The following is a 22099-nucleotide window of genomic DNA, read 5'->3' as shown; positions in this document are numbered from 1 at the left end:
GGCTATCCTGGAACTGTCTCTGTAAGCCAAACTAGCCTAAAACCCACAAACATCCCCTTGCCTCTGCCTCCTAAGTGCGAATTAAAGGCATGCACCACAACGTCCAGTTTCCAGTGGGCTTTGGAAACCTCTAAGCCCACCCGAAGTGGCGCACTTCCTCCAGGGAGGCCACACCTCCTATTTCTTCCTCAACAGACCATCGCTTGGGAAACAAACGCTCAAATGTATGACCCTAAAAAGGGGCATTCCCATTGAGACGATCTTACACAGCATTGAAAAAAGAACAAAGTGGAGATCAGAGTTCTACTGGCTGAAGGATGTCAATTTCTTTCCTTGTCAGACAATTTAAAGATAAATGAAAATCCCTGTATGATTTATAGTAACATTTCAAATAAAACCTACATAATTCTTATGGTCTCATTAGCTTGGAGAATGAAAATTCTTCCTTCCTGCTTATGTAGATCATTTGTAATGCCGTGTTAGAAAAGAAATGATGGTAACCTAAAAGGCTTTTAAAAAACATTCAATTATTGTGTTCATGTGTGTGTGGGGGAAGGTATGCATGAGCTACTGTGTTTATGTGGAGGTCAACTTGCAGGACTTAGTTTTATCTTTCCTTCTGCTACATGGGTTCTGGGCATTGAACCTAGAACATCAGCTTATTAACAAGGACTTTTACCTGCTAAGCCACCTCTTCTATTCCTAAAGACTTTCCTTATTTTTCCCATGTTCTATTCAAAATTTTTTCTAGGTCTTTATTATTCCAAATTAAAAAATTCTTTATAACGTGTAAAAGAACATACTGCCTTTGACATGCCAGTCTGAGAAAAGCACATAAAAGGCAAGCAAGAAAAAGAAATAATTCAGTAAACTAGAATATACTATATATTACATGCATGCTATAGACAATAGTTTTATAGAAAAAGAGGATAGTTATCTGATATTCAAAGGACAGGGGAGGATTAAATTATCAGAGAAAGAAAGGTTCTGGTTTGTTGAAACTGAATATCTTAAAAAGATAGTAGGTTAGCTTGATTTGAGCAGTCTGGAGGCTCAAGGTCATTGCCTTATCTCAGGAGAATGCCTAGTGGTCGATGGCCCTATGCAGGAACATTCAGGAAGGAAGGAGTTATATACGCAGAGAGGAAGCCAAGACAGAATTCAAAGGTCAGGATCAATCTTCCATACCAAATCTTTTTTAGTGAAAACTAACCATGTTCCCATGAAAGCTGCCTCAATTCCTTTTAAAAGCATAAACCTCAGTGGCCTAAATACATCACACAGATCCCTCCTTGAAAGATGTAACACTCTCTATCAAAACTAACAAACTTTCAAGACACCTTTGAGGAACACAACCAAGTCACATCCAAACCACAACAAGGAACAACCCTGAGGAGGCCCACAGAAGAAAAAATGTAAACCACAGGATCGGAAAATAACAGTACTGAGCTGTGGGCAGCACAGCCAGGCAAGTTGTAAGTCTTAATTTGCTTCATTCCTTGCAATACTTCTTTGAGTATTAATTAATGATCCCTAATGTTAGAGAACAGAAACCTAACCAGAGCCACCACCAAGAAGCACCCATGACAATCTCCAGAAGTTTGCCACCAGTGTGTGGTGTTAAGAACGCATTAATCATAAATATCTCAGAACTTGAGAAGAGCATCCTGGCCTCCCGCAGGGGAAGCAGCAGGCAGCAGAGTAAGACTTGGAGGGGCATGGGCAGGAGGTCATATCTAAAGGGAAGGAGCGTGTGTAGAAATGTCCCCTGCACTGGTATTCTCAGTGCAGGTGTTAACATGAAGGGTGTGCTCCTCTGACTTACAAGGCAATTTTTCATTAAAAAAAATAAAATATTTTTATTAACTCTGAGATTTCATACACACACACAATGTATTTTCATCACATTCATTCCCCATTCTTCCCCTAACTCCTCCCAGATCTCCTCTGTATCCTCCACCCCTCCCAATTTTGTACAAAAGACAAGTTATTTTTCCTTACAGGCATACATATATTTGTAAGCATCAAAATTCACATAATGCAGTCTCACAGCACAGATTGATGCTGTACTGGAGTTCATGGAAAATGAGAAAGTGGGCACAAAGGGGCGACCATCCAATTTAATCATAGTATGATTCTCAGTTGTGAAAATGCACAGATTAGATGTTATTTGGAAGGCATGGCTGTAGCTTTGAAACGTAGATGTGAACATCCACTTTAACCTCACAAATTCATGAATGCTCTATTTGGTCTCTTCTCCCGACGCTGTTTCTTGGTTCTTTCTCCTTCTGCCACAGTCAGAGAGAGGCAGGAGTCGTGGTCATGCTATTCAGGCTGACCTCTGTGCTCGCTGAGGTGCTAGGTCGGTGGAGATGCTGAGCCAGCTCAACTGCTCCACACACTGAGCCACCGAGCGCTGCTTTCAGCCTGAGGAGCAAAGGGAAAGAGGAACGACATAGCACGATGCTGGAGTAGTTTTGCATTTTAGGAAAGGAAAACTTTTGGGAGTGAGAGTGAGCCTTGGTCAAACTGACACTAACTATCCTGGAGCATATTCACAGGACTCTTGCCTGTCCCAACGCATGTTCGGAAAACAGTGATCTCATCTGAAGAGGCCAACTCGACTTGGATGGGGACTCCATCAGACAATCCTCCTGAAAAGAGAGAAGAAGAATCAACATCTGAGTTCCATAAATCCCTTTAAAGAAAGTTTCCAAGAAAAAAAAGCCAACAGCTCTGTCTTCTCTACTGTTCTTCCAGCTCCGGTTCAAACGTCATCAAACAGAATCCATGCATCTATTTAGAGATTTGAGGGTTTTTTTTTCCCCTTGTAGTTTTTGTTCCTTTGCCCACACTGGGCTTATTTTTTTAAAAAAAAACCTTTCAATCATATGACATTCATTTTCACCCCTTTGGAAACATTTATTTCTGATTCTAATTTGGTGAGGTTGGGTCTAGCTTTACCTCTTTAGATTAATATGGGTAAGTAGAATTTTATCAGGAGTGAGATAAGGAACCCCTCACACCATCCCAACACACACACACACACACACACACACTTTCTGTTTGGGTAAGGCCTACCTATACAGCATCAGGAACTCCACGTGACCATGGTTAAGAGTAGAAGGGCTCAAGACTTATAAGTAATTTCCAGGTTACCTAGATATGACTTCTCTTCCTTGGAACAAGAGAAGAATATGTTCCTCATGTATATTCTTCTTGACTCCTAGTGTGTGTCATTTATTTATTCATATTGAAATCTAAACTGATAATTGCTTAGAATACTCTAGAAAATAAGGACAGTTGAAGCTCTTTAGAGTTCAATGGAAAAATAGATACTTAATGGCTTCAAATAATCCTTTACTGGTGGATGAATGGATGGAAATAGTAATTTCTGGCATCTCAAATAGAAATAAGTGCAATGTAACTTTCAGAAGGAGCGGGTCCAGAAGGGCCTAGAGTTGCTCTAAAAAGGATGTAGATGGAGAGGGAGCAGGGTTTTCAGTGAGCAGGTGTATGCCTTGGCTGCCTACTGGAAGGAAAGAGACAGGCACATTTAGAATCAGTGACAGAAGCAGATGGTCCCATGACCAGGTGAGAAGGCCTTGGCAGGTCAAGCAAAGGACACAGAATGCTGCAAACAGCGGGAAGGCTTTCTGATCATCCTGGATGGTGACAAGCTTGTTTGGACTGGCCTCATGGGCTAATTTGTGTCTTGTTTATGTTCTAGGAATGCTCCTGATTTCTTTGGGAAAGAAATCATACATCTTAGTTTTCTTGGGTATTTCCTACGCTTTCCTCCAATATTCTTTATTAACCTTTTCTTTTGCTCTCTTTTCCATAAGCCACCTTTTAACTGAATTTTGAGATATTCTCACATTTTCTACCCATTTCCTTTAGGCATTCAATCAAGAGTGTTCATTTCTCTGGGCCCAGGGGTCTTTTCTGAGACTGACACTCCAACCAAGAATCATTCATGGAGATAACCTAGAATCCCTGCACAGATGTAGCCCATGGAAGTTCAGGGTCCAAGTGGGTTCCATAGTAATAGAGACAGGGACTGTCTCTGACATGAACTGATTGGCCTGTTCTTTGATAACCTCCTGCTGAGGGGAGAGGAGCCTTACCAGGACAGAGAGGAAGACAATGCAGCCAGTCCTGATGAGACCTGATAGAGTAGGATCAGAAGGAAAGAGAGGAAGTGCTCCCCTATCAGTGGACTTGGGGAGGGGCATGGGTGGAGAAGTGGGAGGGAAGGTGGGATTGGAGAGGGAAGAGGGAGGGAGCTACAGGAGCGATACAAAGTGAATAAACTGTAATTAATAAAAATTTTAAAAAAATGTTTATTTCCTTCTGGCTGACTATTTTGTTTGGTTTGGTTTGATTTGGTTGGGTCCGTTTTTAATTTTTTTCCTAAAGTTTTAATTCATCTGGCAATACTGGTAAGCTTAATGAGATGAGAACAGCCTTACAGGCATCTGTCTTAGTCCGGGATAGGCAAAGAGTGAATTTACAAGGACACTGAGGCAAATGCAAGTGTGTCTTGCAAGCCAAAGTGGCTAGGCAAGGGAGAATCAGGATTGCACTTACTTGTATGGACTCTGTCTTAACGTGTTTTAGAATATCAACTCATTATGTTTTCATAATAATACAATGAGTGAACTATGATTGTTAGCCTCATTTTATGAATGACTAACTGAGGCACAGACTAGCCAGGTAATGTACTCAAGTAGATAGGCAGTAGACAATCTTCCTCCAGCTTCTAGAGTGGTAGAAGACAAAAAGGATGTAAAAGAGAAGACAGTTAGGGATGAGAGGAACAGGAATCTTCTAATTTCTTGTTGGGTCCTAACAAAGTAGGAGGGGCAAATAAGCCCCCTCATTTCTTTATTGAAATATTTTATCAGCACATATTAATTATTCATAATGAGTTTTATGATATATTTATACTTGTACATAATGCATTTTGATCATATTCACTCCCTCACTCTCTCTTAAACCCTCTTATTCACAGTGTTATTCTTCCTCTTCTCAGTGAGGCCCCTTTCTCTCTCTCTCTCTCTCTCTCTCTCTCTCTCTCTCTCTCTCTGTGTGTGTGTGTGTGTGTGTGTGTGTGTGTGTGTACAGGAGCATAAATGAGGGGTTTTAAAATTTTTATTTATGTGTATGTAATGTGTGCCTGTGTAAATTTATGAACATCATATATGTGCATTTTTCCACAGAAGCCACAGGGCACCTGATTCCCTGAAACTGGAGTTATAGGCAGTTGTGAGCAGCCTGATATGATTGCTGGTAGCCAAACTTTCTACAAAACCAGTAAGTGCTCTTATTACTGCTGAGCATTTGCTCCAACCCCTGTTTGAGATCTTTTAAAGAAGCATGGGCACTTTATTGGCAACTACACTACTGAAGAAAATGTCCCACCCTCCCCCACTGTATATAAATCTTCAGAGAGGCGAAAGTCCATTAGCCCCTCCCCTTTCCACAATAGGGTATTAATGTTCAATCTCCCCCCCAACCAGTCTTATAAGGACATTAATCCCATGCATAAGGACAGAGCCCTCTTGACCTAACGAATTTCCCATTTTATTCCACTCTAGTAGAGAAAGCATTTCATTTTATTTACAGCATTTGCAGTTTATTGATGTTGACAAACGGAACACACTGGGCCTAAGTGCAGGTTGACTCTGGCTTCTGTCAAGTTTTCATTCAGGTGGCTTGGGAATTCTTTTGAAGCTAAGGTGGCTTGTGTAGCTAGAGAGGGGTGAGCTTCCTGTCCAAGACCGCAAACTGTTTAACTCGGATAACCTGGAGAACTGCCTTCTCTTCTCTGTTGGAGTGAAAAGAACCCCAGTCCCAGGCATATGAACTCTGAAGGTTGACAGGAATGCCATGTCTGTGCTTATCCTCCTTTTTGAAGCTGTTTTGCAAAATTCAAATCAGATAGGAAGAAGTAGCAGCATTTCTAATGGTGGAGGGTTTTTGTTTTGTTTACAATTTTTCTCTTCCTCGATGATATCTAGTCAATACCCATTTCATTAGCTATGTTAGAATTCTAACTATAAAGCAGCTTAAATTTCAACAACACCCCTCTAGCAGGATCACATTTCCCGGCCTCTGAAAACTCCTTAAGGTGTCTTATGGTGGTTTTCTTCTTTACTTTAGATACATGGGTTCTAATTGGGTACACCCAATTATCATCAGGTCATCTGACTCAAAGCATGATCTAGAGCTACCTGAAGAAATGTCTAAGCCAAGCCATTGAAGTTGAAAGCTGGGTTTGGTTTCTGCGGAGGGGAAATAGAATAAGTAAACACAATATGCTGGTACTTAGAAAAATCTGTAAATTGCTCCTTTGGAAAGCTGTGTGTGATCATGGTCAGGCCAAAGAACTTACAGAGATTCTGTTTTCACATCAGGGAAACAAGAAACTTAAGCCAGGCTCTGAGAGCCCTGTGACATTTACCACAAATAAGCAGATCCCATTTTCCTTTCACTGTTCCTTTTCCCCAGAAGCCTGCAGGTGAAGGGCATTGCCAGAGTTGTGACGATTGTGCTTGGCTCATGTTGTATACCTAGCTCAACTCTTCCTTTAAAAATTTTAACTTTATGTTAAAAATCCATTTGAGGGAATTAGCATCTAGTTATAAGATGTATGCAAGAAATATCATATGAACAATCAGGGTTTTTGAAATTGTGTATCTCTAACATCCATCTAGACTACTGGTCATCACTAAATGGAGTGGTCACAGTCACCACTCAATGCTCTCTAATTCTGGCCAAAGTCTGAGGCACCAAAATGAACCCCATCACCTTCTTCCTAGATTCAGAAATTTCTTTTTCTATCTAGGCTAGGAAGAGGAAGCACCTTGATTCCTTCGTGACTGTAATTAGCTTTAGAGAATAGTTTCTGATGGGAGTTTCCAAGGATATGAACATTGATTTGTAAGTTAAAAGTATCCCAATTCTTCACTGAAGACTTCAGGCACGCTTCCCAAGTAGAAGCATCTTTGTTATATCTGGTAAAACAATTGCATCAGGCTTAGTGGGAGTTTCATATAATTTTGAAAAGATATCCACATAATAGTGGAGGGATTCTCGGTAGGAATCCATGGAGAGCAGGCTGGAGAGATGGCTTTGTGGTGAAGAGCACTGATCGCTCTTCCAGAGAACCTAGGTTCAATTACCATCAACCATATGGCTGTTAACAACTGTCAGTAATTTCAGTTCCAATGCCCTCATCTGACTTCATCAGGCACTGCACAATATGTTGCATAGACATGCATGCAAGCAAAACACCAATCTATATAAAATAAATCAATCCCACAGAGGAAGAGGATCCAGGCAGTACTGATGAGCCTTGATAAGCTAGGAGCAGATGGCAGGGGAGGAGAACTGCCCCTTTCAGTGAACTAGGAAAAAGGTATAGGGGGGAAGAGGGAGGGAGGGTCAGACTGGGAAGAGTTGAGGGAGGGGACTACAATTAGGATATACAATGAATAAACTGTAAAAAAAATAAACATAAACAGTAGTTCATGAAGAATGCAGTGGAATAGTGATAGATGTAAGATATTGACTCTCATTTTCCCCAGCCTCTGTATTACTCTTCTAGCATCCTGCCATTTGTCTGGACATGTTAAATGATTAGGAGAGATAGGTGACTTCACTGGGAAGACCACACCCCTACTTGATTTGAGGGGTCATGAAATGTACATTTCATCAGGCTCCGGCGCCCATTGTGAAGTGGGACATGTTTTTTCTTGAGTTCCTGGCTCTCCTGACCCATACTGTAGAGTTCAGTATTGAATACTACTCTAAGTATTGCAGAGTTTCACCAGAGAACCAGTCTTGGTTTCTCTGTGTCTATCTATGTCCATACCCATCTTTCCATATGCCTACATGCTTGTCTGACTCTGTGTATATGAAGAATACTCCAGTATATGGAGTATATGGAGAAACAAACAGAAATTCAATAACACTTACATACACATTGTGCCAGTATCTACATAAAGTAATTTAAGGATATAAGTTATTCCAGGTGCTTCCTGAACTGCTGTAGACTAAGAACAAGTGATTATGAACAAAAATGATCACAGAAAAATAAGAATCTGTTTTGTCTGTTAACAAAGTCTGTAGTCACTATCCATTTTGGCACCAGAACCCTAACTTCTTGAAGGATGATGTATACAGGTATATCAATGTCTCAGTGACCTGCAGGAATCGATAAAGACTCATAGAGGTAGAAATACCCTGGAGGCAGCCCACCATGTCCTAAATATGTGTCTAGAGTCACCAGTATGACACCTGATATTCATAACAAGACAACCAAGTGCAGGGACTGAAAAGGGGGGAAAGCCCCTGTTGAACAGCCCCTGTTTCCCTCAGATTCTGTTCTAGTTTTAACTAGAAGAGGCAAAGAACTAACAACCAAGAAAGGTTTCAGGTACCAGCTTAATCATCTCCATCACACCTTGCCCTTAAGTCAACTCTTAGCATGATTGGATCTCAGCATGCATATATATATATATATATAGTCAGACAATTGACCCAAGTGACCTTGACCTTGCTATTTATTCAAACTCAGAGGGCTTTAGCACAAGAAGCAATTGCCATAAACCTACAATATGAACAACTAAAGAATGGATAACTTTTAAAAACCTGTTAAAGTAAGAGAGATGAAGAACATAAAGTCAAAACTATTTTATGAACATTAAAAATGGGTTTGGGAAGCACAAAATGAAGGAAGATTCACCTTGTGAACCTGGACAGCCTGATCAAGCATCTCTTCCCTCTGCAGCCAAGAATCTCCACCTTGCAACACTCCCATCTGGTTAGATTCATCAGCCAAGTTATTGGGCCCTGAAAGGTAGAAGAGCTTCTTGGGGGATATTCATGTTTTCTTCATAATGATTCATGGTTATTTTAATATTTTGTTCTAGTCAGATACCAAATAAAAATCTGATGTTTTATAAAATGTCACTGTTGAATAGAAATTTGCAGCCATATACTGAGTGAGGGCAAATAACATAGCATCAAACCAGAGTCCCTGTGTGGGTTCCTAGAATAGAGTGATCCCACCCACCCAGAATCACTGACAGATATCCATGCTCTAAAGTGACTGTTCTTATGAGTGAATCCACTTCACAGACCCCAGCACCATTTATCACATTCTCATCCCAGTGTCCTGCTTTCAGAACTACTTGCCAGGTCAGAGAGGAAGTGCTGTGAGCAAAAGAATAGAGAATTGGAGTTCAGAGCCACAGAGTGTGAGTATTGACTGGAATGCTGTGGATTAGTTCTTATCAATCAAACATGGAATGTGACCTACCCTATCAACCTCCCTTTGTACTGGTGAAAGCATTTGGAGTGTCTTTAGACTGGAAAGCTAAATGCCTCAACTTCAACGCCAGACCAAAGGCAGCCAAAGAAGGCCCTGCTTTCAATTAGTGATCCTCCTTGTGCTTCGGTTTCTTCCTTTTCAGTATAGGAACCATAATGATTAAAAGAGTTCATGTATGTTAAAATCAATACAAAAACAACCAAACCTTAGTGTTTGGCCCAGAGTACACACCACATAAACATAAATGACTACACCATCTCATTGATAAGGTTAAAATTCCTTTGATGGATTGAAAGTGTCATGTTTGGGATGTATTTCTTTGTAGAATTCTTGATTCTGCACTTTGATACTTTCTTCCATCTTTTTCTGTGTGGGTGAAAAGAGCAGAGGTGTCACAGCACCAAGAACAATAGTTGCTGTTGCTATGGTATCCCTCCCTTACTACCCTTTGGGTCTGCTCAAGAAAGCAAATTGTGGGTCAAACATATATGTTCCTTCTCCCATGGACCTTAACTGGCTCAAACAATGTTAGAACACTGCAGTGAAGATGAGCATTCTCCTGCAAACCAGAGAACTGTGTTTGCCTAGGGATTGGTTGACAGAAACTACATTACTGTAGAGCCACAAGCCAAAAAAAACTTGTGGGCTTAGGTGTCTAGACAACAGCAGAATTACAAGGGTACTAGCCTAAAGCAACCATGCTTAGTTTTGCAAACATAGATAATAAAATGGCTGGGAAAGAAATTGTCCAGGTCTTTGCTTCACTGATATGTGCCTTTCCTTGACAGTAGAGAATTTCCAACACAGCACAGAAGTGTCTCTTATACCAATGTTCCTAGGGTAATTTGACTGACCAGTTTTCTGTCTTCAAAATCTCCCACATGATCCCTTACAAATGACTTTGCCATGTTTTTTCTCTTTTTCTTTTTTCTGAAAATAAAAATTGGCCCAGGAAGTATGATGTTTTGATTAGCAATTGAACCAAACAAGGGGGTTATTGCAAACTCAGATGGATGGAAACTTTCCCAGAGATGCTGAGTGTTGGCCAGAGAATGTGCTGTAAGCTGAGATAGAGGCCTTGCCAAGTATGATGTCCAAATGCAGTTCGATGGTTTCAAGTAAAACACAAATATAACAGCCTCAGAACCAACCCTGGGCTCTAATTGGCAATAGGAGACAAGTTGTCTCTCAAAGCATTCTAAATACTTTTCAAGGTTCCCCTCCCCAGGTTCATTGCACAATAATCACATCTAAATGTTCTCTGCCTATACTCCTGAGTTATTTACTCTTTCAAAGAGAAAGAAAGAAAGAAAGAAAGAAAGAAAGAAAGAAAGAAAGAAAGAAAGAAAGAAAGAAAGAAAAGCAGCTCCTGAACTAACTCCTAAAGACAGAATCTCTGAATGTGCATAATCCCACAATTCTCCTCACTCACAAAGCTCAGGCTTTCATAAGTCTCATAACAAATTCAGCACACATTCAAGTGTGACAAAGTGCAATGATCTGGAAACCAGAAGAATATAGCCTGGAAGGTCAAGGCCAGGGAACAGGAGTTAGCCTTCGGGAAAGTCCTAGTTTTATACCTTTGGCTCTGTAAACCTGAGAAGTGCTCCGTGTCTTGAAGTTCTAGAGTAACATGGATAATTTTCCTCCTCCTGTGAGGATTAGTAAAATGAAGGTCCTTGTACCATGCCTGACATCCAGTAATAACTATGTAGACAGATCCCAAACACGTAAGAAATTATACATGAAGCTCCTCATAGCTATCTGGAGTCTTAGCTGAAGACATACAGCAAAGACTTAACATGTTGTTATTGAGCAAACACAGTTGTGAGTTTATTTCTGCTTGTCCTGACCCTCCCCCGCCTCATTCCTTCTTCTATCATAAGGGAAATTGTTGCAGTTAGAGGACCACATATAAGGAATAGGTCAAATTGAATATGACAAGACTAGAAATAAGAACAAGATGAGCCAGACATCCAAGGAAGGACTAATGAAGGAGGCAAGTCGGAGATATAGGAACTCTCCATATGTCTCTCTCCCAGGGCTGCCTGGGCTAGGAAGAACAGCAACTTGACCTCAGCAAAGCTGAAACGTGAAAGCTTCTTTCACTTCTTTCCAGTGACACATTCCAGGAAGGATTTGCGAGTTTAAGCTTGATAACCAGATGTCTAAAGGGAGGGCATGCCCAACTGTTCCAAGGCATGGCTAAGGGGAAGGTTTACATTGTAGATATGAGGTAGAACACAGCCAGAGGCATCTGTAAGAATCCAGAGCAGTGAGAGAAAGTAGTACACTGGACAAGACCAGTGAACCGAACTGGGCCACGAGAGGGGAGAGAAAGGAGAGCAAGAGAAGGAGGCAAGGAGGCAAGTGGGGGAGGTTGCGGGGGCAGAGGTTAAAGCCAAATGGCAGGGTTATATAGGAATGAGAGAGAAGCTGAGGGAAGGGAAGCCTGTGAGCTGGAGAGTTTCGGGTTGGGGGTGGGGTGAGAAGAGCTGAGAGGAGCCACAGGTACTGAGTGAGCCAGAAGGCTGATATGTGTTTTGGTTTAGGCACCAGTTAGCCATTTGTCCCAAGTTTCTTTTGGACCTGACACTAGATGCTTCCATATCTGCTGTAGACCCTCATTTGCCCTTCTCTCTACCTCTAGGATTTCTCTGTACTCACAGGCTGTTGAGGAACAGAGAAGGCAGGAAGCTATTTCGTTGCATTTGAAGACTCTTGGCAACAGAACAGTTTATAGCCATCAGTAAAACTGGTGTTGTACTTTCATTAAAAGGTAAGCAAATTAAGCAGGTTAGTTTCGTGTGTCAATTCACTGAAGCAAACAGTCTGTACAATGGTGTGTGGGTGGCGCAGAGCATCCGTTACTAGCTTTTCAGTTACTGGTCCTAATGACCCTTCTTTTTTGTAACTTTTGTGATGTCACATCTTACCAAGTAGGTACCATAATGTCCATCAAAGAAGACATTATGACAGTTTCATTAATAATTTTAAAATTATGTTGTTGGTTAGCATGCAGAGAAATGGGTTTCATAGTGACCTTTTCATACATATGTCCCGTTAGGCTTCCCATCTTCCCTACCCACCTTGATAGTCCGCTTTCTTGCCCCTAGTGGCCCAGGTTCTGCTTTCGTACCCATATTTCATTACCCTCTCTGTTCTTTCTTACTTTTAGCCCCCTTCCTGCCCTCTCTTGATCCCCTTCCACTTTCAATAGATGATATATAGATAACAGATAGGTAGGTAATAGATTGACTCGCCATATGAAAGAAAGCAGTCAATGTTGGATTCTCTGGTTCTCTTGTTCTTTTTCAAAGCCCTCAGGCCACGAGCTCACCACTGAACAAAGGAGAAGATTGGTTTTCCATCCCACAGACAGTAGCAGAAGATTGCAAAGCCACCCTGAAATGGGTGGATTTTTCCCTAAAAGCATTTGCATGTTGTTATTGGCAGGAGAGCCAGCACGGCAAGAGAGGAGAGTTTGTTTCTGCCGCTTTCACACCCATGTGTTGACAGGCAAATACTAAAACACGTCTCTGCAGTGCTACAGGCTCTTGACCACAATGGGTAAACACTTTACTCTGGGGTCACAGCGAGTTACCATGCTTCAAAGGCTTCTTTTTGTGTGGACTCCTTACTTGTTCAAGGTCTCTGACCTGTGGTGGTTTCCCTCCCACACCAGCAGCGAGGACAGACAACTGTGTAGGTGGCAGAGGCTGGAGGGGAAAAGAAGGCTGGCTGATTTTCGCATCTCCTTGTGCAGTCTTTGCTGTTTACTAAACCAGCGGTTTTTCTGCTTCCATTTTTGTGTCTTTTAATTCTGCAATTGTTCACGCTTCAGCTTTTCAAAAATGAGTTTACTTACACCTTCCTCTTCCTACTTCTCAGTGTCCTAAATGTCCAAGCAGCCACATAGCTAGGAACAGGTCCAGTGATTCAGGCACCAAAACTAATGACAGGACCTGGGTCATACGAGACACAGGACCCCCCCCCCCCAGAATTCAAGGACCCCAGATGTGCCTTGAGCAGAGGAGGCAAGTTACTATATTTGGTACACAAAATATAGAACAGATGTTGAGGGCACAAACAAACTTCAAAAAGAAGTTATAGCCAAAGCCATAGTTCAAAGCAAGAGAAGAGAGCACAATTTCTGGGGTGAAAGAGCAAGGAATGGCCTTTAGGCAACTAGCATAGCGACCGTGGCTTGATGTCTACCATAAAGCTGATGCTCTGCTCATGCTATACATACAGCATGCTCTGCTGCGCTTGGTCTCCCTGTTCCCAAAGTAGTAACTGGGCTCAGAACTGGATGTCCCGTTTCACACTTATTCCCTGACTGTCTGATGATAAGCCATCTTTTCTCATGATTCTCGCTAACAATGGATAGATGTTTGTTTGTTTGTTTGTTTGATGCTCTGGTTCCAGTGGACCCTTCTTGTAGGAGAATGATCCAAATGGAATTTGTAGGTTGGTGTGACTCCAGGATTTTCCTATCCCTACCTTCAGGTGTCTTGTCTTCAAAGGTGGGGAAAAGTGTACTGTTGTGGCTGGAGGAGCAGAGGGAACCAACTACATTAGCCTCTGTTCCACTATTGACTTGCAGAGCCAGGCGTTAGAATCAGCTTTTAGGAAAGGAGTTTAGCAAACTACTTGCCATCGCTGGAGACAAACAACCTAGCCTTTCACTGCAGCTTTTAGACTAACTGCCTAACCCTGGACAAATTTCTTACTGGTCCAGTGGCTCAGTTTCCTGGTAGGCAACATACCAAAAATAGTGTTCAGTTGGTCGGTTGGCTACTTCTTGTATCTAGTAGTATTAAGTAAAACTTTTAAAAGATTTAAGTATCTAGTCAAAATATTAGTTCAATTTCTGATGTACTAGGTAACCACCTAGTTTCCTTTCAGTGTTCATTACTGCTGTCACTGTCAGAAAGCATCTTTCCATTGCAGGAACTGTGTAACCTAAGAATATACTGTAGACAGAGGCAGCCTGTTGGAGACTTTGGTAAGCAAAATCACCACGCGTCTTTTCGAGCAGTAAAAAATTTTATTAGATTCTTTTTCTTTCAGAGTCTCTCTTTTAAAATATCCCAGCTCTCCTTGGGGCTGAGCAGTAATTTTTCAACCAGGGAATGTTTGTCCACTTTAAGGTGTATTTGACAATGTTTAGAAGGACTTTTATTTGTCATAACTGGGTAGAATCTGTGGTACTGGCACGCTGCTCAGAATCTCCAGGAATGCTCCTATCATGTTACAATGCACAGAACTGCTGGAGCCCAACATGTGTTAAGGTTGAAAAATACCGAGCAGAGGACATGAAGGTGTTTAGCAACAATGACATCATCAACAACAAACAAAGGTCTCAAAGCTAAAAACAAACGTGTTTTTCCTTCATATGGCATAATTTATTAATTCATAGATATAATGCTATCTCAGAATTCTCAAGTAAATGTAGAAGATAAACAGACACTCAGATAGAATTGTGAACTAACAGCAAGGATCAATTCTCAGAAATTGGTCTTTATGCAATTTGTTTTGTTAAATAAGCATCACAAAGTGAATTTACATAAACTAAGACAGCTGGGACATCACTTCACTTGAAGCCATAATTTTATTATCATGTATGCAGTCTATTGCTGCTGACTACACATATATTTATATATATTTGTATATCTGTATATTCATACATTTTGTATATCTATACATACATATATGTTTTCATGTATGTGCACATGTGTGTGCAAGTGCCCATGTGGGTTTGTACTCATGTATGTGGAGGCCAGAAGTTGTCAGATATCTGCCTTTATTGTTATATACCTTAATTTATTTTATTTTACTTGTCTCATGTATGTTGGTGCTCTGCCTGCACATACGTGTGTTTGCCACATTGTGCAGTGGCTTCGGATACCAGAAGAGGGCATCAGATCCCCTGGAACTGGAGTCACAGATGTTTCTGAGCTACCACGTCAGTATTGGAAATTGAATCTGCATTCTCTTCAAGAGCAGCCAATACTCTTAATGACTGAGCCATCTTTATAGCCCCTTCTCTTTATTTTTTGAGCCCCTTCTTCCAATGGACTATCCTGCAGATAAGTTCTACTACCCTGCTTCTTTCCTCATGTTACCCCAACATCAGTGCCAAAGAGATAATGAAAATATACCCATAATTTCAGATCAACCTGAGCAGCCCCTCTGAAGTTAGCTGGCCTCATCCAACACCAGTAAAAATCCAGACTGTAGTCTATACTTGCCTGTAGCATTAGGGATAAAGCAGAGGGAGGAGCTTTGTAACCTAGAGGAACAATGTAGTCATGCAGAAAGCTCTGAAACTCAGGCTAACGTGTAGAAGTAATGGAGACCCTGGGAAGACCTTGTTACAGACAGTTCAAGCCTAGGCTGCCTACCCAGCTCTTATTGTAGGGCACGTACATTTCCTGTTATTGTCTGTGAGTGCTAGATTTCCAAGTTGCCCTTGAGTGTGCTGGGAAGACAGTGGCTCTGTGCTTCAAGAACGAGATCAGTGCACACACATTCCCCAAATGTAAATGCACATGATCAATTTGTAGCTGTGGCAATGATCCAAAATGTCCATCCAATCAGAGCAAGCCAGAATGAGGGAGAAGAGCTCAGCATCTTGGTCCTATGTAAACAAGTGTAGATAGAAGCAATGATCTTGAGAAGACAGACTAATGACGAAGCTGTCTCTGCTTTGCCCACTTTTTTTTTTTCTCTAGGGTTTCTTTTCCCATTCTGAGACTCAACACCGTTCCATCAGATTATGTGGGTCTTTCTGTCGCATACACCCAGGGCACCAGTAGTTTCTTTCACTCTTAAAGACAAGCTTCTCTGGGGCAGTAGCTTTTACCCAAATCTCATTATTTTCTTTCTCTGAGATTTGCAATGATACTGAAGTCAAAGCCAAACCAAGGGAAACCATGCCAGCTCTGGAACTTAGTTAGAACCTCCCAGGGTCTTCACATATCCTAGAAACTTTATGAAATTAAGATACCCAAGCTCTGTTCCAAAACTTGGGATGCACTGCTTGAGTGTCAAGCTGCTGACTGCTGACAGAGACTCTCTTTTTATAAATACAACCAGATAACCAAGAATCACTTACCATTTGGAAATATCAACAGCAAGGGAGGTATAAAAAGAGATCAAACAAATGCTTAGTAAACAAACCAGTTCTGGAACTGACAGATCTAGGGAGGTGGCTTTATCACTAAAGTGCTCACTGTGGAAGCATCAGAACCTGAGTTCAGATCTCCAGCAGCCACATAAAAGCCAGGCTTGGTGGTACATGTTTCCAGTTCTAAGGAAACAGAGACAGTGGGATTCCTGGGGCTTGCTGGCTAGCCATTTCAGCTGAATTGGTGAGCTCTAAGTTCATTGAGACATAGTAGTAAGTAGAATATATCTCTATTTGGATACAATCATATTAGTTATGATACTCTATGAATCCAAAATAACAATTAAACAACATGTATCTGGCACACTTCCACATGATGAGTAGGAACAACTTACAGTTTAGTACATTACATACACTAACAGTTTTATTGCATTATTTATTTTCTTCCTTTCCCTCTCTCTCGTTCTTTCTTTTTTCTTTCTTTCTTTCTTTCTTTCTTTCTTTCTTTCTTTCTTTCTTTTTCTTTCTTCCTTTTTTTTTTTTTCTGAGACAGGATCTCTTTACATAGCCCTGACTGTCCTGGAGCTTACTATGTAGACCACGCTGGACTTGAACACACAGAGTTCTCTCCTTACCAACTGTAATAGAATGATAGAAAAGATATTTGTTTGGGAGTCAAAATGTACTCCCGTCTTACACTGAACCAACTTAGAAAATTTAGGCAGGAATCAGTAAAGGTAATGATAGTGACAGCGGCTTCACAGGGATCCATTAAGCTGCATTGTAGTTAATTCCACGGCCTGAACACAGAACTCAGTATTCTTCAGGTGCTGGTCAGTGCACTGTAAAACTGTATGGCAGAATGAAGATATTTTTTGTGGCTAAATAGCAAACTGATTAGATCAGTGTTGTTCTAAGTGTTATATAAATGCAAAAATCCACTCAATTCTCCCAGGTCCCTATGAGGTAGGGGATTTTATTATCTTCATTAGTAGATGGGAAAATAAGATAAATTAAGCAATTTACCCAAGAACTGAGTTTCTATTTGTCAATGTTAGTTTCTTAATGGCTTTGTAAATAGCTGTCAAATTTCAATGACTTAACATAGGAAAAAATGGTCTCTTTTTTAAAGACAGAGATCAGCCAATGTTCAGTAAAAACCACTGTGCAAGAGTTAAGGGTTCCAGGAACCGCCCACCTAGTGGCTCAACCAACTTTCAAGTTCTCAGAATTCTCTGGTGGACATTTTGTATCTAGGCAGCAGGCAGAAAAAAAGGGTTTGAAGCAGCATTTCTCAACTTCAGTATTTGTGATGACTAATTTATATGTCAACTTGACTGGGTTAAAGGATTCTCAAATAGCTGGCAAAGCAGGATTTCTGGGTGTGTCTGTGAGGATGTGTCTGGGAAAGAAGCTCCACCCTCATCAATGTGGGTGGTCATCATTCAACCGTCTAGGGCCCAACAAGGACAACCTGGTTGAGACATCGATTCATTCTCTTTTTCCCTCCCCTTCTTCTTCTCTCCCTCCATCCTCTTCCTCTCTGTCTTCTTTTCTTCTTTCTTCCCCCTTCCTTCTTGAGTTGAGTTACCTACCCATCTTCTGCTGCCTGCTCCCCTTCCTCATTCTCAGTGTTTCAGCAGCTCTTCTGATTCTCTGGTCTTCAGCGCTGGGCTGAACCATGCCCAGAATTGCTGAGTTCCCAGAGAACAAATAGCATGTGTGAGACTTCTCAGTCTAGAACTGTGTGAGCCGATCCCCATTAGATCTCCTCTACATGTACCCGTCTACACATATCCTATGGATGCCCTAGTTCTACAAAGAAACTTGGCTGATATTCATATTTTGGGTTGGGCCTTTCTTTATTTGCACTATGGGATATTTGGCAGCAGCCCTGGTCTCCACTCACTAGATGCCCATAGCCATGTGCCAGTTGTGACAATCATAATTTCCTGGGAGTGGGGAGGGAGAAGATATCAAAACTGGCCTGTGTTTAAGAACATCAGTTGAAATGAGGACTCCGTGGTCATAGAGTCTAGAATAAAGAGAGATCAGATGTCTCTAACCCACCTCTATGGGCCAGAACGCAATGAAGTATCACACTTAACTGTAAAGGGCCTGGAAAAGGCAATTCAGTTATGTGTCCAGGAAGAAAATAAGGTCTAAGAGGACTAGATTAGGAATATGGAATCTAAGAGGTATAGACACTCTCATTCACACACACACACACACACACACACACACACACACACACACACACACAAATCACACCAGAAACTTCAGAAAATTTAGTAGAAATATGCAGGGTAATCTACACAGTGTTGGAGACAGAAACACACCACTCTTAACAGTTGTTTTTTTTTTTTCACAGTTAACCGGTACATTCCTACTACTGTAACAAGTTAGTGTGATAAACTGTTGGATACCTTGCTCTAAGGTGGGCAAATTTGCTAGCTAAGAACAAGAAGCTTTCAACATGTTGCAATGGCCTATGGGAATGTTGAACATGTGCAGGGTGGGTATGAAGCTGGGATGATGTGTTTCCTGCTGCTGACAACCCAAACACATTCCAAAAGATGAAGCTTTATAATATGTGTGGTCAGAGTGCAAAGGAGACCAAAATGCTTTTTTTTTTTTAAATATCAAATCTTCATTGAGGGAGAGTCACACCCAGAAAAACTTCAGGAAGGGGAATTGCCATCCATTTATACTTGGTATATTTGCAAAGATGCCTCCCAGCTTAGAACAAAGGCCTTTTCTCTAATAATTGATGCTGTCCCAAATCTTGAATCTCAAAAGCATGAGTACTTTTGTATTTGAAAAATGTGTGAGGTCATACCCATTTCGTACATTTTTTAGAGATCATCTAAGTTTCAGTGGGTTCCCATGAGTGCGTTTAAGCCTTTTAAATATGTGCCCCATTCTCTGGTAAAAAGGAAACTTCTTCTTGAAGTCTTTTAGTCTTGTTTGTTCTATTATATGGTGTGAGAGAAAATATTTCTCAGCTACCTAGTTCAGACATTTTTCTCCTTACTATGCAATCACATAGAACTGTTCAATTTTCCACCAACTGGCATCAAATCAATCTCTGGGAGCCAAGGCTGGCTCCCTCGCCTCTACAATTGGCCCCACCTTATTCAACTCCTACCCCAATTAAAAGAGAAGAACCAAAAAAAAAAGAGAGAGAGAGAGAAAGAGAGAGAAAAGAACAGTTCATTTCAGTGCCAATAGAAAAAATTAAATCTAGCCTAGAGAGTCATTGCTAAAGAAAGAAAAATGGTTAATCCAATAAACATGTAAAGAAGATCTATATTGTATTAAAGTTACTGATAGCCTGGCTATGTCTTACTAAAATTAATTATTACATTTGTTTGAAACACAGATAACTGAAGATTACATGAAATTAAAAAAAAAAAAAAACGGAAGATGGGTGAAAGAATAAAGCCAGGCATAGTGGCACATTTCTACAGCCCCAACATTCCTGAGGCTGAGATAGGGGATGGAGAGTTCAAGGCCAATCTGGGCTACATAGAGAGAACCCATCTCAGGAAGTTATTTTGCTAATGAATTAATTAAAAGACATTCTGATGGATCTCAGCGAGAGAAAGAATTCATTTTCAGCCTTACATAACAAATCTCAGTGACATGTTCCAGAGAATGGAAAAAACAGTCATGAAATAATATAAACCAATGCAATGACTAGAGGCAATGGCCTTTTACAAAAATGTGTTTTTAATTGAACTAGAGTTACATCACTTTCCCCTCTCTTTCCTCTCTCTAGCCAATCCCAGAAACCCTCCCTTGAGCCCTTGTCATGCCCTCCCTCAAGTTACTAGTTTCTTATTATTATTGTTATTACTATTAAATATACATATATCTGTGTATACATACACACAATATATATATGTATATACATATAAAACATATACACATAAATGTTATATAAACATGTATGTATTTATACATATACGTATACAACCTTCTGAGTTCATTGTTGTTGTTTTTGTGTACATGTATCATTTCCAGGATGATGACTGTGTTAGAGAGCCAACAAGGGGTTTTATCTCTGGGCTATTAACTCTTTTTCCCAGGAATCATTAGTTGCTCATGAGTTTTTCTTTTTGACTAGTGGTGGGATCCCTCAATTTTTTTTTTTTTTTTTTACTTTAGACAGTAATATGTCTATTGATATATCAGTTTTCTGGTCTTACTTGAGCTGTGATTTATAAGAAAGAATATTTTATAGCACACTTTCTGGTATTCTGGCTCTTAAAAATCTTTCTGACCTCTCTTCTGAAATGTTCCCTGAGCCATAGCTGCAGGAGCTGTGAGGCAGGTGTAACCACTGGGTTTGGGCTCCCATGATCTCTTGATTTGCTGCACCGTACCCAGTTGTGGTTTTCTGTAATGGTCTCCATTTGCTGTAAAGGAACTCTTCTTGGATGAGGGCTAGTAGCTACACTTACCTGTGGGCATATGGATAAGATTTAGGATGTCATAAGGAACTGGTCTAGCAAAGCTTATTTTCTAAGGTTGTGACCTCACTGGCCCTGGGAAGCTGCTTAGATTTCCAGTACCAGGCATGTTTTCCCTCCTGTCGAGTGGGTATTAAGTCCAAATTGGTAGCCACCAACATGTGAGAGCCATTTGTTGAACCTTCATGTATATCTTGCCTTGCTGGTAATTGTCCTGGTTTGTGGTTATTGCAGCTGGGTAGTGCTGTTTAATTGTTCTCTTCCCTTGGAAGCTGAGGCAATAGCTTTTTCTTAGTGTTTTAGCAAGATTAGTGATCACGGCTGGCTAATAGATGCATCCAGATGTATGTCAACACAGAAATTGATTTATTGAAAAAAGCCACATGCAAACTACTGTGTTAAAAAGACAGATAAAGGATGGGAAAGGAAAGGAATTAAAATATGCTTCCCTAACAAACTTGAAACATGGTAGGCAAGTACACAAAATGGGATGTATGGGAAATTAAGAAGGTGAAGGAGGTAGAGAAGGATGAAGAGGAAGATGAGGATGGGAGGAAATGAAAAGGGAGGTGACGGGAAGAATTGAGAGGGGAGGGGAAGGTGAGAAAGAGACTAAAGGTTTGAACGTTCCTGACAAGTTACCACCAAGAGTGACAACCTGAGTTGGATCCCCAGAACCCAAATGGTGGAAGGAGAAAACACTGACTTCCACAAGTTGTCTTCTGACTTCCACATGTGCCCACATACAAAGACACACACATACAAATGTTAAATAAGTATGCAAATGTAAAAAAACATTAAGTGCAAAATATGGGGTCTGGAGAGATGATTCAACAGTTAAGAGTATTTCTTGCCTAATCACACAATGGTCTGTAACTGCAGCTCCAAGGGATTTAGTACCCTCTTCTGGCCTCAGAGGGCACACATACAACACACACATAGGCGTGTGTATGCATGAACACATGCACGGAGGAGTGCACACAAATAAACACTGGGACAAAAATTCAAGATCTGAAGAGGAAAGTAAGAAGGTTGTCAAAATTAAGTCTACTCTCTCTCTGAATTTAGAACTCTATGTGAGAAAAATATAACATTACATCTTTTATTATCTTTCAAATCAGGTGTCCAGCCGGTCCATAATAAACGCTCTAA

The 22099-nt window shown here is 40.8% G+C and overlaps 1 long non-coding RNA gene across 1 annotated transcript in view; it reads right to left on the bottom strand.

The window, feature by feature from the left end:
• Window positions 1–950: 950 nt before the first annotated feature.
• LOC132648729 (uncharacterized) overlaps window positions 951–22099 on the bottom strand; it is a 35814-nt gene continuing 14665 nt past the window's right edge. The window contains exons 2-3 of the long non-coding RNA XR_009587110.1: window positions 8753–8859; window positions 951–2654 (exon numbers count right to left, since the gene is read on the bottom strand). This is a non-coding gene — a long non-coding RNA (uncharacterized LOC132648729). The remainder of the gene's footprint in view (window positions 2655–8752; window positions 8860–22099) is intronic.

Source organism: Meriones unguiculatus, chromosome 17 (genome assembly GCF_030254825.1).
Source record: "Meriones unguiculatus strain TT.TT164.6M chromosome 17, Bangor_MerUng_6.1, whole genome shotgun sequence".
Lineage (NCBI taxonomy): Eukaryota > Metazoa > Chordata > Mammalia > Rodentia > Muridae > Meriones > Meriones unguiculatus.
Note: the sequence above shows the minus strand (reverse complement) of the source record. Positions and strands in the feature narration are given on the sequence as shown.